This window comes from Pinus tabuliformis, chromosome 1_1 (genome assembly GCF_031772625.1).
Source record: "Pinus tabuliformis cultivar Carrire ecotype Pingquan chromosome 1_1, CPIR1, whole genome shotgun sequence".
NCBI classification, from domain to species: domain Eukaryota; kingdom Viridiplantae; phylum Streptophyta; class Pinopsida; order Pinales; family Pinaceae; genus Pinus; species Pinus tabuliformis.
The window spans coordinates 698,273,063-698,288,895 of record NC_142297.1 but is presented as its reverse complement, the minus strand read 5'-3'; the positions used below and the strand labels follow the sequence as shown (position 1 = coordinate 698,288,895).

The window sequence follows — 15,833 nt, the reverse complement described above, 5'->3', positions numbered from 1 at the left end:
GTGCTTTATGAGATGGCCAAGACCCTCAGCCATAATGATGAAAAGAAATGGGGACAGAGGGTCCCCTTGACGAATTCCCCTTGACGGGTGATACGGTTTAGAGGGGATACCATTAACAAGGACAGAGCATAGCGGAGAGGAAACAAGGGTCATTATCCACCTTACCCAGGTCGGGCTGAATCCGAAGGCTGTTAGCACGCTTTTTATGTAAGTCCAGCTGAGCTTATCAAAGGCTTTGGAAAGGTCGATTTTCAGTAGCATTCCGACCTATTTGCTTTTTTTTGAGAGAGTGGATGGTTTTATGAGTGAGAATAATGCCATCTAGAATTTGGCGACCTTTGACATACCCAGATTGCTTTGGGGAGATGAGAAGAGGGAGGAGCGATTTGAGGCGATTGGCTATGAATTTTGAGATAATCTTATAGATAACATTGCAAAGGGAAATAGGCCTGAACTTCTCCGGAGTGCTTGGTTGAGCAACTTTAGGAATAAGGGCAATGAAGGTTTCATTGAGTGAAGGGAGCAACTAGTGCATGACTCTAGATTCTTCTACCACATTCCAGACATCTACTTTGATTAAATCCCAAAAGTGGTGGTAAAAGTTGGACGTGAAGCCGTCAGGACCCGGCGCTTTCCCAGCCTTCAGTTGTTTTGAAGCTTCTTCGACCTCCAAGATGGTGACTGGTCTTAACAGAAGTTGATTATGCTCCTTCGTGATGAGTTTAGGAATATGCTTGAGTATTTCATTGATTGCTTGCTTTCTATCTGTGTGCTGCTCTTGATGAACAATTTTGAAGTGATTTGTGAGCTCTTCCTCTATATCTTCCTGTTTCTCCATTTTGTCTCCCTGTGAATTTTGAATGTGAGAGATTGTGTTATTCATTCTTCTTTGTATGGTTGTACGGTGAAAAAACTTGGTATTTCGTTCCCCTTCTTTCAACCATCTGATTCTGGACTTCTGTCTCCATAGCATTTCCTCTTGTCTGCCTCTTTCATCTAGTTGTGTTATCAGTATTTGTTCTTGTCTGGCATACTCCTCTGTTCTGCCCTCTAGGATGATCTTTTGCTGTAGCTCTGCCATACTCTGCTCAAGCGCTTTCTTCTCCTGAAAAATGTTGCCAAAGATTGTATAGTTCCATATTTTGATTTGTTTTTTAATATGCTTCAATCTTTGTTGGAATTGGTACATGAGAGAGCCTCCATTGGGTATGAAACTTTCCCACGCTATTTTGACTACTGTATTAAACTCAGGGTGGGTGAGCCAAAAAGCTTCAAACTTGAAGGGTTTTCTGTTTGAGTTTCCTGGATTTTTCCATTGCAGAGAGATGGGCCAATGATCCGATCCAGCTAGGGGTAGGATTGAAGCACATATGTCGCCACCAAGATGGACGAAGTTGTCTGAGATTAGAAATCTGTCCAACCTGGATGCGATTTGCTGAGTACCAGATCTCTTGTTGTTCCAGGTAAAGATGCCGTTGTCAAAAGGTAAATCTGTTAGTCTATTTTGTTGAATATAGACTTTGAAGTCATTTCTTTCTTTTTCCAGTTTTCTTCTACCCCCCAATTTTTCCTCCAGCCGTGTGATCATATTGAAGTCGCCACCTGTTAACTGGAGTGGATGAGTTCTTGTAGCATTGAGAATTTCCAATGTTTCTAATAGCTTAAGTTTTTGTGTACTTTCTTGTGGAAAGTAAATATTGGTTAAATACCCATGTATGTTGGTGCCAGGTAGGTGGAACATTGCCTGTATGAAGTGATGCGAGGCATAGAAGTTTGTTAAGGAGACCTGCTGAGTGTTCCAAGCTATGGCTAACCCTCCCGAGGCACCTGTTGCATCAACTGTAACTGTTTGACATCCTGCCCAGGCTTTGGATAGTATGGATTCTAAAGTGCTGGAGCTACATTTTGTTTCTTGCATAAATGTAATGTATGGTTATTCTTTCTTAACCATTTTCTTCATCATTTTGTACTTCCCGGGACCATTAAGTCCTCTTCCATTCCATGAGATTAGCTTCATGGTTGACTGGTAGGTAGGGACCGATAATATTTGGTCAACTTAGAGCATCTACCCAATTCCACGAGCATTTCCCCAATTAAAATGGTGCGTTGTAAGTCTATTTTCCTACCTCTTTTCTTCCCCTCATTGATGATATGTTTTCCATCCCATCAACCTCCTTGTTGTATGCCCAGAATGTTATGTTGATGCATTCGTGTGATCACTACTTCCAGATTCTCCAATTGTCTTTCCGGTATTGTGTCGAACTCCTTCCTTTTGCAAGCTTGCTCAAGACTGAAAATGTCTATTTCCCCAAGATCAAAGCTTTCTGGTTCTTCTTCCATTGAGCTTTGTTGATTGCCTTCTTCCTGTTGAGTGAGAGACTGAGTAGGTTCTGCCTAAGTATCATCAATTTCCATTATCTTTTCGGACCATAGTACTTTGTGCTGAATAGGGTTGGTGTTGTTTTGCAGATCTGAAGCAGGCTTTTCAGAGGAGATGATATTCGAAGGATGACTGGTTTTGGAGTGGGTAGGAATGGTGGATGTATGATTGTGTGGATCTGTGCTTGTCTTTGCTGGCTTGGGCGTATCTGAATCAGGTTGTTCCAGATTTGTCAAGATATCAAAGCTGTTGCTTGAGGACGGCAAATCAGAGGCTGGCACAGCAGTTTTGGGTGCTGAGGGGGGTTTTTTAGTATGCCTTTTCCGACCAGCTACCTTGGTGAATCCATCAGAATCAGATTTGTTTCCAGTTTCTATGTTTCTAAGAGGTGACCATGAGCATGGCATCTCCTGCAACGGAAGGGTACATGTTCATAATCAAGGGGCTGAATCCATTCAAAGTCATCATGCAGTAGACTTACCATGTCCGGTAGTGCATGGCCCAACTTCATGTAGATGCAGATCCGTGCATATGAAGTGTATCTTCGAAGCTTAGTTTCCTCCGCAGCCTTAATGAACTCGCCTAAGCCATTGCCGATGGCTTTTAGAGAATCCTCTTCCCAGTATTCTAGTGGAAGCGAGTACATGCGGATCCAAACTGGCGCCCAACTGAAGTCTTCTTTGTTGGGGTTAAATCTTTCTACCCAGTCTCGTAGATAAAGGCCTGCTGCATTGAAGAAGTAGGGTCCTCCGTCCAGTACCCTGTTTCTATCTTCAAGGCAGTTGAAAGTGGCTGTGAAGAAGCCTTTAGGGCCCAGCTGTAGAGTTACATGACCTTTGGGCTTCCACTTCAAAATTATCCAGCCTTGCAAGGCTTTTTCAGTCGGCCAGAAACCTATAAATTTTCCGATCAGTGCATGATCTTTCATATATTGTATTTGTGCATTGATTCTATGGCTAGGCAGCTCAATCTTGGGCCTTTCTGTAGCAATGGATTTGCATGTTGGCGATGAGGCTTTCCTCGTTTGACCTGATGTTGCTTGTCTGTCCTCTGTCTCTTGTACCAGATTTTCTTGTTCATTCTTCTGTGTCTGTTGTGCAGGTCGTGCCTCAGACTTCTCTGGATTCTCTGTTCTGCCCTCTGTTGGGTTTTCCGTAGTATTATTTTTGGGGGGAGGCACTGATGCCTCCCCCATTGGACTGTTCATTATTCCTTGCGCTCAGAACTACAGTGCCAGTCCTGACAATGTTTTTGTCTGAGCTTGGAAGACTACAGGTTCAAGCTGTGTGCCGTCGGTGGTTATGATAGGAACCCTAGTTCCTTAGTGCGCCATTGTAGCCTCACCTTTCCTTCATAATCATTACTTATTGATCCACATTAACCCTGAAAGAGTATCACAATTATGAAACAAGTATGCATCAAAAGGTAGTGGGCTTGGCCCAGTTTAGACTAACTACTCGCACGACGAGCTACGACCTTGCTCGGGATCGAACACAAGACCGGTCTGTCATGATGAGGCCGACTTTACCACTACGCCGCCTCCACGACCTTATTTAGTGCTTGACTATTGATTATGTCATCTGGTTTATTTATTTAACATGGTATGTTTGCAAGTGGTTGAATGATTGATGAATTGCTTAATATGAGTATGTGTTCAAATGATTTTGTTTTAATATGATTGTACTAACATGTATGTGTTGAGACAGTTGATATGTACTTGAATGTAGTTGATAGTTGTAGTATTATGTCTAATTACTATGGATTATGACATGATTGTTTGTAAAAGTTGATTTCAAATTGATAAATATGATTGTCTTGATATTTGAAACATGTGGTTGACATATGTGAGCATGATGCAGGGAGTTGCATGGCAAGAGAGATTGCCATGAATTGTGAAGAAGGCTTAGGTTGAGCTTTCCCTTGGATGCACTGGGAACCATGGGGATTGAGTCATGGTGTTTGTTGTTAGTCTTGTGCTTTTCTTCTTTTGTGATTTTCTTGCGCTTGATTTGCAGATTTGTTTATGTCTAGAGTATGGTCATACCACTTTGTTTGTGGAGTCGTGTTGTTATTGGTTTTCATGATTTTCTTGTTTTTGTTGTTTTCGTTCTTACCTTTTATGTTTTGAGTCTTGGGAATTGGTTGGGAAAGAGGAAAGTTGATGGAAATCGGGAGAAGATGTGTGGTACCCAACCGATGATATAAGACCCAGATGAAGCTTTGTGCATGAGTAAGCATAACGGAAGGTAAGACTATGACAATTGGTTGGACTGGTTGGGTCCATTGTGCTAAATGGAGAGTAGTAGCGCAGACACAAGAAATGTAACCAGAAAAGGTAAAGTAAATAGATCATCGATGTCATATGTTTTGGATATGTTGGGAACTATTTCTCTAAATGCTTGTGCATAAATAAGGAAGTTCCCTTAACCTAGACCTTATGTTATCTGGTAATTATTTTATGGTCATGATTATGTTGAAGTTTATATATGTATACATGCATGTATGTATGTATGTCATTGTTTGACAAGATCATGATTGTTTTATGCTAATGTTTATATATGCACGTATGTATCCATGTATTTATGGTACTATCTAACAGGGTTGTTAGGGACCATTCTTGTGGAGGAATGATTGCTTATGCAGGAGAACGACATGAAGAGGTTCTTGGTCTTACAAGGAATGAATTGGGAAGAGTAGTCACGACAAACATACGAGGTCAGTATCATGTGGATATGATTTGGTATTGTATACTTGCATTATGCCTATGTTTATGTTATGATAGGTAATGTTGAAGGATACATCAACAAAGTGAAAGTAGTGTGGTCTGCAGCATGCTAGGATAAGCATGGATGAGATACTGGAAGCAAGCTTTCTTTGTAAGGACAGTGTGGTTTTGGATGTATGGTACTATTCTTATGCATATACTGTATATGTTGTACATGTTTCATATATGATATGTGCACATGCGGTGTTGTGTATATATAGTGTGTGTACATATTGTTTATGCAGTGTTATGTACAGGATGGTACAGATAGTGTTATATGAATGTTACATATTCAATACTGGGTTTAAATGATGTTATGCGCATGTTGGATATGAAGTGTTGTGTACAGATGATGCTATATATGTGTTGGGTGTGCAATTCTATGTACAAGTGGTGTTGCGTGCATCTAGTACATTGGTATTATGTACATATGGTGTGGTGTGCATGATTGTACAAGTGGTGTCGTGTGCGTGTGGTGCTATGTACATATTGTACAAGTTGCACTGTGTGCACATGGTGTTAGGTACATGTTGTGCATGTAGCACTGTGTACATGTGGTGTCACGTACATGTCATGCATGTGGTACTGTGTACATGTGGTATTGTGCATGCATTGTATAGTGGTGTAGTGTACATGTGGCGTTTTGTACACGTTGTGCAAGTGGTGCCATGTACATGTGATGTTGTGCACAACTTGTGTAGGTGGTGCGGTGTACCGGTGGTACTATGTACATGTTGTACATATGGTATTGGTGTACGTGTGGCATTATGTGAATTTCATCCATGCTATGTTATGGGCATGTGGTATTATGTATGTTCATCATGTAGTCGTGGAATTGCATCATGTGTATTCGTTGTGTTGCAATTTGTGTAGGTACATCTATTGGGTGGTATTGCACATCGAGTATAGATGGATGCACTGTGTTGTACACTGGCTATAGGTGTATGTGTTGTACGTCAGGTGTAGGTGCATGTATTTCATGGTGTTGTGTGTCAGGTGTGGTTGTATGTGTGTGATGCACACTATGCGTATGTGCAACTGGTAGAGGAGAAGGCATTGGGTGTTTGCTGGGTGTGGAAACCGATCCGATGTCTATACAAAAGAACAAAGGCAGAAGTAAGGATCGATGAAGGATAGGTATCAATATTTTAATTCAATTTTATTATGCATGAGATTTATGACTATGGTATATGATGATTATATGTGATCTATGATTTTGGTTTATGATCGTTACATGTGATTTATGATTTTGATCTATGATGGTTGTGTTTGAGCTAACCTGATGTGATATCTTTATATATGTTGATTTGGTCAAATATGCTAGTTTGACTTGTTGTGACAGGAAGCAAACAGGATTGAAAATGTACCTTATTGACGAGCTACCAATGAGGTATGATGTGAATTTATTTTCAATTTATTTCAAATCTAATGGAAGTTATGTGTTTGGTACAGGAATTCATGAAATGCCCGATTGGGTAGTTGAAATCAACTACAAGAATTAGCAGCTTGATATGGTGGTTTGGTGGTTGCTTATGGTGGTTTGGTAGTTGCTTTATGATGGTTTAGTATTTGATTTATGTTGGTTTAGTATATGCTTTATGATGGTTGATATATGCTTTATGATGATTTGATATATGCTTTATGTTGGTTGATACATGCTATATGATGTTTTGATATATGCCTTATGATGTTTTGATAGATGCTATATGATGATTAGTGTATGATTGATATATGTTTGGTATATTATTTGGCATATGTTTTGGTATATATATTTTGATTAGGTTTTTATATGTACACCCGTGTATGGATGTAAATACCATAACGAGCTATGTTATAAGGCTCCACTATGCGGTATGGGTGTTATGTTATTATGCTATCATGTGGTTATGTTATCATGATGTTATGATGTCATATGAGTTTTTAAGCAGGATGATCATTGTAAATACCGTAATGAGCTATGTTATAAAGCTCCACTATGCGGTATGTTGTCATGTTTCATGATGTTATGTCTTGAGTAGATCTTTCATTGTAAATACTGCATTGAGCTGGGTTATAAAGCTCCATGAGCAATATGTTTTCTGTCAGCAGGGTGCTGATATATATGTGTGATTGAACACTGAGGATGGTGTCCCCCAAGGGGGAGGGTTCTGTAACATCCATGGTGAAAATTCCATGTAAAAATATATAAATACCACAGATGATGGGACACGTATTCCAAGCTGAATGTTTGGCATGACATCCTAGGGGATGTTCATTTGGTTGTTTATGGCTAAGGAAATTGGCAAAGGCAATGGCTAAGGCATTAAAGAGGCAAAAAGGTATTTTGGAACATTTATTTATGAAAATAATGTAAATTAGGAGAAAAGGAAGGTGAAAGGTCACATTTTGAATGTGAGGAGGAAATTGAAGAAAAATAATGGAAAATGAAGAAAATAGAGGCCTCATTAATAATAAGGCTTATGAGGATCAATAGGTAAGACTTGGTCAGTTCAGTTTTGGAGCTCTCTCATTATTCTCTCTCTCTCTCATACTCTTTGTTACTTAGAGTTTTCTTGGAGCACTCTTGGAGGGGGTGGCATACTTGGATTATTGGAGCAAGAAGGCAAGGACGAGAAGGAAAGCACAAGAGGGTGTCGGCATTAGTAGCTACATCATATTTTCTTGTTGGTACCGAGTTGCATGTATGATTTCTTCACTAGTTTTGGCATGCATGGCATATGCATGTGGTTTCTTGGTTATGATCTGTCATTGACATGGAGGATGACCGATATTGATAGTAGATTGCTTAGCCTTGCCATTTCATGGATAGCCATGGTGATTGTGGGTTTACTTTCATTGCTTTGTTTTGGTTGGTTTTCATTTTTCCATAGCTTGGGTTGAGTTACAAGTCCTAAAAGCCCTAGTTGAACAAACGCTCTGGAAGCCCTGTAACAACTTGGTTTGAGTTACTAGTCCTGGAAGCCCTGGTTGGACAAACGCTCTGGAAGCCCTTGGTAAGTTGAGCTACTAGTCCTGGAAGCCTTGGTTGGAAAAACACTCTAGAATCCCTTGGCAGGTTGAGTTACTAATCCTAGAATCCTTGGTTGGAAAAACACTCTGGAAGCCCTGTATAAGTTGTGGGTTGAGTTACTAGTTCTGGAAGTCTTGGTTGGACAAACGCTCTGGAAGCCCTGGAAGGCTTGGATGGAGACCAATCTGATGATGGTTTTTGGTGATGTCCGACCGTGAGGTGGAATCACTGTCTAATGGGTTGAGGTGGGTGGCCTCTGAAAGCCCTGGATGTGTTTTGATTGATGTGTTCTATGAGATCCCACATTCATGCTTGGAATATGGCACGAGGGTGATTAGCTAAAGAGAGACTTGGCTCAGCCAATCTATGGTCGGGTGGAACGTGGTAGTCCCATATTCGGTTGTTTCATTGCATTTATTAATGAAAAATAATTCATTCCCTTGATTTTCATGTGCAAAAGTACTGACGTATATATGGATTTTGATGGCTGGTATGTTTATTGTATTTCTGTTCCTATTATGTTTTTTAATATGCACATTTACCCCGGAGGTTGTTACACAAACCAAAATAGTTACATATAATACTATACATAGGCATAATATTCATTTTTTTTACAAAATACCTTGCTTTTGTTCCAGGGAAACCAAAATGGATGATTGTGCACAGGAGGATGTTAAGGAAAAGAAATCTTGGGTCCATCTAGTAATTAAAATTCTTGAAAATCCATCTGTATCTAGAGACACAATGATCCAATCTTTTAACCACTTCTCAAAAAAATATTGAGCCTTTTCCCTAGAAGTCATCGTCTCTTGCACAAGAATAATGTTTGAATTATGACTCCAGATAATCCTTTTGAGGGAAAGTTACTTTTGGAGTCCCGCAATCCACTAAGCATTGAAGGAGAGGATTATCATGGGGGACCCTAAGACATGGCTTTTCTTGCTCCAAGGGCCCTAAATGTAGTGTATGCCGACGCAAATCTTGTCACGCGAAATAGACTTTGTATGCTCCCAAAAACATGTTCTGTTCATTTTCCAAAACATGCGAATTTGGAAAAAAAATTGACAGGCCAGTCAGCAGTCTACTGCTGACATGGAATAGATGACTATGTTTTCTTCAATAGATCTTATAATATGAATATTTACCATAAAGAAAATTACAAATAAGAAAAATTTAACAAGATAAATCATCTCCTCTAACCTCTCTATTTTTCGACATTAAATCTATATCATATCTCAAAAGGCTGGTGTCATTTTCTTTCATTTCAGAATAAATAAAAACCTCAAACCAAAGAGAGCAGGAAGAGTGATTTATAATTAATCAATGTGTAACAACCCCTAGTTTATTTTCTATGTAAATAAAAATATAAGACCCAAGTCATGGGACACGTATTCCAAGTTGAATGTTAGTTGAAACATAGTGGTGGGCATCACTAGTGATTAATTTATGACTATGGAAATTGACAAAGGAATTGGAAAAGGAAAAGTGGCAATAATTGACATTTTATTTATGAAATAAAGAAAAATCGGAGAAAACAAAGGTGAAGAGTCATAGATTTGCATGAGAGGGAAATTGAAGGAAAAATGAAGGAAAATGAAGTAAATAAAGGCCTCGATGATGAAAAGGCTTTTGAGGATCAATTCATAGTTTTTTGTTGGTTATTCATCTGACAATTTTTGGGTGGAGTTCTCTTCTTTTCTCTCATACTCTTACATTGGATTTGGAGAAAGAAGGCAAAGGAAAGTAGGAAAACACAAGGGAACAAGTGGATCAACAACTACATATGGATTGCTTTGCAGGTAATAGGTTGCATGTGAGATTTCCTTGCTGATTTATGGATGCATGGTATATGCATGTGATTTTTTGGTTATATGTTGTAATTGACATGGAAATTTCCTTTAATTGACAGTGGTTTTAGCCTTTCCTTTCCATTTCCTAGATAGCCATGGTGTTGTGGTTTTCTCCACTTGATTGTTTTCTGATTGGCACTCATAATTCCTTATGGCCATGGGTTGGAACAAACACCCTGGAAGCCCCGAAATAACTTGGGTTGAGTTACTAGTCCTGGAGCCTCGGTTGGGACAAACACTCTAGAGCACTTGGTGGGTTGAGGTGCTAGTCCTTGAAGTTGAGTTGGAAAAACGATCTAGAGCCCTAGAAGGTTGTCGGTTGAGTTACTAGTTCTTGAAGCCCTTGACAACTTGGGTAGAGACCGATCTGGTTGGTGTTAGTGATGTCCGACCATGGAAGTGGAGTCACTATGGTTGAGGATTGAGGTGGTTTGGCCTCTAGAAGCCATGGTTTGGCCTCTAGAAGCCATGGTTTGGTTAGTCTTGGTTTATTCCATGAGATACCACATTCATGCTTGGAATATGGCATAGGGGTGATTGGCTGAAAGAGAGATTTGGTTCAACCCAATCTATGGTTGAGTGGTATGTGGAAGTCCCTAACTTGGTTGGTATTTTCCTATGGTAATATGAGGCATTTCCTTATTATGATATATGAGTGTTTGTAGTATTATATTGGTGATATTATGGTTGAGTTGCCATGTTTTATGTGTTGGTTATTTTCTGGTTATATGCTAATATGAACGTATGGACTAATAAGTGTTGTTGCAGCTATGTGGAGAGGGCATAGAGCCTTCTTGGTAATTCTCATATGAATCTCAGACTATTATGATCAGATATGCATTTATGACTTGTAGCTTACATGTTTTCCATGTGTTTGACATAATTTTTAGTGTGTTATAGACGTTCTAGGTCAAGTTCTGGATTCAAGTTTGAATTTTTGGCTTTTTCCTCATATCAATAATGATTATGGAAAGTCTCAGACAACTATGGGCAGTGGTCTAGATGATGACCTGGAAAAGTGGCTCAAATATTGGGACCGCACCCTCTAAACTGGAGATTTTGGGCTATAACTGCATGGAAGTAGTGTCATGCATGCGGTTGGAGCCCTATAACCACAACCTTGCCTTGATGTGCATGCGGTTGGAGCCCTATAACCACAACCTTTCCTTGATGTGCATGCGGTTGGGGCTTAAGATGTGAGAAAAACAACCTCAACTCAGGGTTTGGTCACCTAGGTGGTCCTTTGGTCCTTGAGTGTCCTATAGCCCTAATTGATGTTTGTGATAAGTTAGTTGTCGGCCCCAATTTCTTAACTGAAACTTGGAGGTTGGGTCATGTCATAGTAACTCTTCGTCTCATGTTTACCTTAGCAAGTCAGTGAAATCAGGTAAATGTGGGAGGGGGTGGTTACACAATGACATGCTTTTCAATGTTCAGATTATGATGATCACATCCACTAAGATATAAATGGTTTACCAAACCTTAAGAAGGCAAGAGATTAATCATAATTCTTTAACATTTTATTCCTTTGCTCAAAGGAACCACGAGAAGTGTTTTCAAAACACCATATTTTTGTTGAGTTAAAAGGTCAGGAAGGTTGCTGACATATGTTTTGAAAATTAAATCAAATGTGATTATAAAATGGACAAACTAAACGAATTTTCTTTTCATCTTCAACTCTTCTAACAACATTGTTAGAGCTTTTATAATTTAAAAAATATTGATATATGTAAACATATTATCTTAAATACTATTATGATGGTTGACTTCTAAATAATAATCTTCTAATATAAGAACATTTTGTATCTAATTTTTAATTTATTTAGTTAAAATGATAGTAGTAAAATAAAATCATTTGAAAAAAAATAAAAAATAAAAAATTATTAAAAATTTAAATATTTAAAATTTAGATTATATTTTTATATTAAAATGAATTGATATATTAGATATCATTTTTGGGATTCAACTGCGTTAAATAAGTCATTCAAACGTATGACCATTTCCATGAGAGGTAGTCGTAACTAACTAATTTCTCATGATTTTTGAATAGTTCACTTAGCACTCATTGCATCGGGTGATGCTCACAGGGGTGAAGAAGTGGGATTGAAACTAGTGAAATGTGGAGAACGAATCACATAGCATCAATCATCACTTCCGGGGCTTGATTGTGGGGAAAAACTCCACAGTTAAGCGCGCTTGAGCCAGAGGAGTTCTGGGATGGGTGACCTCCTGGGAAGTCCTGGTTACCGGGTGCAAGCCCCGGAAGTGATGATTGATGCTATGTGATTCGTTCTCCACATTTCACTAGTTTCAATCCCACTTCTTCACCCCTGTGAGCATCACCCGATGCAATGAGTGCTAAGTGAACTATTCAAAAATCATGAGAAATTAGTCAGTTACGACTACCTCTCATGGAAATGGTCATACGTTTGAATGACTTGCCCCGGAAGTGATGATTGATGCTATGTGATTCGTTCTCCACATTTCACTAGTTTCAATCCCACTTCTTCACCCCTGTGAGCATCACCCGATGCAATGAGTGCTAAGTGAACTATTCAAAAATCATGAGAAATTAGTCAGTTACGACTACCTCTCATGGAAATGGTCATATGTTTGAATGACTTACTTAACGCAGTTGAATCCTGGTTACCGGGTGCAAGCCCCGGAAGTGATGATTGATGCTATGTGATTCGTTCTCCACATTTCACTAGTTTCAATCCCACTTCTTCACCCCTGTGAGCATCACCCGATGCAATGAGTGCTAAGTGAACTATTCAAAAATCATGAGAAATTAGTCAGTTACGACTACCTCTCATGGAAATGGTCATACGTTTGAATGACTTACTTAACGCAGTTGAATCCCAAAAATGATATCTAATATAATGCACTGCGTAAATCCCCCATACATGAATTGATATATTCAAAAAAGTTTTTAGCTATAGTTGAGTTACAAATGTTGTTATTTGAAAATGATTTTAAATGATTAATTAATTAAACTTTATGATTTGACTAGTTAAATATATCGGTAAAACAATATTAATACTCAATAAAAAAAACAAAAACACTAAAAAAACATAAATTAGAAACACTTTGGTAAAAAAGTCAAGTTACATCAATAAATGTATTATTTATTTATAATACATGTACATATTGATAAAAAAAATTAATTAAACTTATAACGCTGAAAAAGTTTTTAGATAAATAAAATAAAAATCAATTTTTCATAAAAACTCAAAAAAAAAAAAAAAACAAAACAAAAAAACTTAACCGATTTTTTATAACAACATCAAAATAAAAATCAGTTTTCTTTAACAAAACAAAACAAAAAAACTTAACCGATTTTTTATAACAACATCAAAATAAAAATCAGTTTTTTCAAGAAAACAGAGAAAAAAATAAATTTAATTAAACTTATAACCCTGAATAATAATAATAATAATAATAAATAAATAAATAAATAAAAAAACAAACAAACAAACAAACAAACAAACCAACCAACCGTTTTCACCTAGAAATTTTCTATTTAATTAAACTTACAACCCTGAACACAGTTAAAACATATAATCACTTACTTAAGTTTAAGCTCTACCAGATTTCGTAATTGATCTTAAATTATAGACACGTTACCATCTTTTGAATCGAAACGGCCAGGGTTCGAAACACAGAACTGACCAATGCAAACATCCTCTGAAAATCCTCATTGTGACGGAACCTCAAAGCCAGCGACCAAGGCCGCGGCGAAGCCTTTTTAGAATCGCCTCAGCCACCACCGAGACACTTCTTGGCCTCTTCCCTAAAATTTCGTTATACATGCTCCGCTTCGCCTCCTCCTTCTCCTCGATCCCTTGGATTTTTTCCTCGCAGAGGGCACAAAGGCCGGCGAGGCAGAAGAAATTGGCCTCCTCCTGGAGCTCGCGCAGGAGGCAGACGTCCTACACCCACACGGTGCCGCTGCGTAGATAATTCAAGACGTGCGCGAACCTCTGACCATCTCTGTCGATTATGATGACGGAATTCTTGCTATTCTTATCATCTTTGGGCCAATGGCGGAGCACCAGGGCAGCGAGCATAGAATCTTTGTCCGCGCACAGAGTCTTCCGCGAGGTTTCGAACACCTGACCTCCCACCCGCAGCGTCAACCAGTCCTCCTCTCTGTCATTTCTTGGCTCTTCCTGCCAGTTGGGAAGGACCGTCTGCTTCATTGAGTCCGTCATTTTTCCTGATCAAAGCCTGAGTATTCTGTTTTGTCGGTGCTTTATGGACTGAATAGGATTCGAACCAGGAACTCGAGATTGAAAATGATTTTGCAATCTGCGTGACACGTGTCTTCACCAATGGAAGTACAAGAATGAAATCACTAATGAGATTCAGAGGTTTATGGGTGGATGATATGTTTTAATTAATATGCTTATGTGTATTAATACATTTTATCCACTAATTTTATTAGGTATTTGCCGACATGAAAATAATGACTGAAATGTTTAACAACTACATTTTATTTACAAATTAATAAATTTAAATTTAAAATTTCGTATCTGTTTGAAAAAAAACGCTAAGAGTAATAAAAAAATAATGAAAATTTTAAAAAATAAAAAATAATTATACAAAACATTTAAATAACACGTGAAGAAATTGGATTCCTCTTAGCTCATGTTAGATCCATATTGATCTATGCTGGTATAAATTAATTGATTGATAGACATCAATCTATAATAAGCATAGAAGCACTTGCTCTATGTACTAACATATCTTGCATATAACACGAGGTGATATGACATTTTTATAATTGATTAATTTGAGATACATCAATTAAAAGAACATAACTAACTTGGACATAAATCTAAACCATTGATTTATGCATATTATTATGAATATTCTTGCATATTTTGTGGAAGTTAAATTTCTATCATCCACCTAATAATTATTGATAATTAATTTAAAATTATGAAAAAACTATTCTGAAATAGACACGCCTATGGGCGTAATCAAAATTCTAGAAGGCCTATTTTGAAATAGACACACCTATCGAGATAATTATGTTTGTGAATATTTAATTATATTTAGAGTTTTTTAGTTTAGTTGTTTGTCTTTGGCCAAAGCAAAAATTAATACTATAATTTTATTTATAAAAATGGTTGGATATAACATTAATTCTTCATCTTGAATCTCGACAATAAGTTTTGAGCTATGAATCTCCAAAATCCTAGTTGACCTGTTGCAATCCCTAATGGCATCTAGTTCTATGAGGCCTGCTCCCCTTAGGCCCTGACATTGATGCATTTAATGCTCTTATATCATCGCAGTCCAAAATCCCAAGATCACAACTTGCCAAATTTGTGAAAAAGGCCAAATAAATTTCAAAAGTCACGATGAACACTAAAAAGTTTGATGGTTTAGCTCATCAAGATTATCCCCTCCCCCAAATCTCTTAAAGGAAAAGTCTTAAATAAAAACTAGAGGCCTTTGATTAAAGGAAAAGTCTTAGCCTCCATTTGCGGAAGAGGTTTTTTTACCTTTTATTTTGTAGATAAATCTAAGAGTGACTTAATATTCATAAGTGTTCTTTATTTTAAGGTAGTTCAAGGCTTATATGTAGACAAATCGAGTCCATATTCAACCTTGAAAATGATGTTCCTTTTACTATTCTTGTCCAGGTAAAACTCCCCTAACTTCCCCTCCACCACTGGAATGATGAAACTTCCAAAAATATTGGTAATCCCATGAGAAAGTATTTAGATAGAGCAAAACCAAGAATAAAATGTTTGTTTGTGCCCACATTTGAGTTGAAGTTGATTTGGAGAAATGCGTCTCAAAAGTAATACAACTATC

The 15,833-nt window shown here is 37.9% G+C and overlaps 1 pseudogene; it reads right to left on the bottom strand.

The window, feature by feature from the left end:
* The window catches only part of LOC149215391 (uncharacterized), a 53,092-nt pseudogene extending 38,750 nt beyond the window's left edge, over positions 1-14,342 (bottom strand).
* Positions 14,343-15,833: the final 1,491 nt, after the last annotated feature.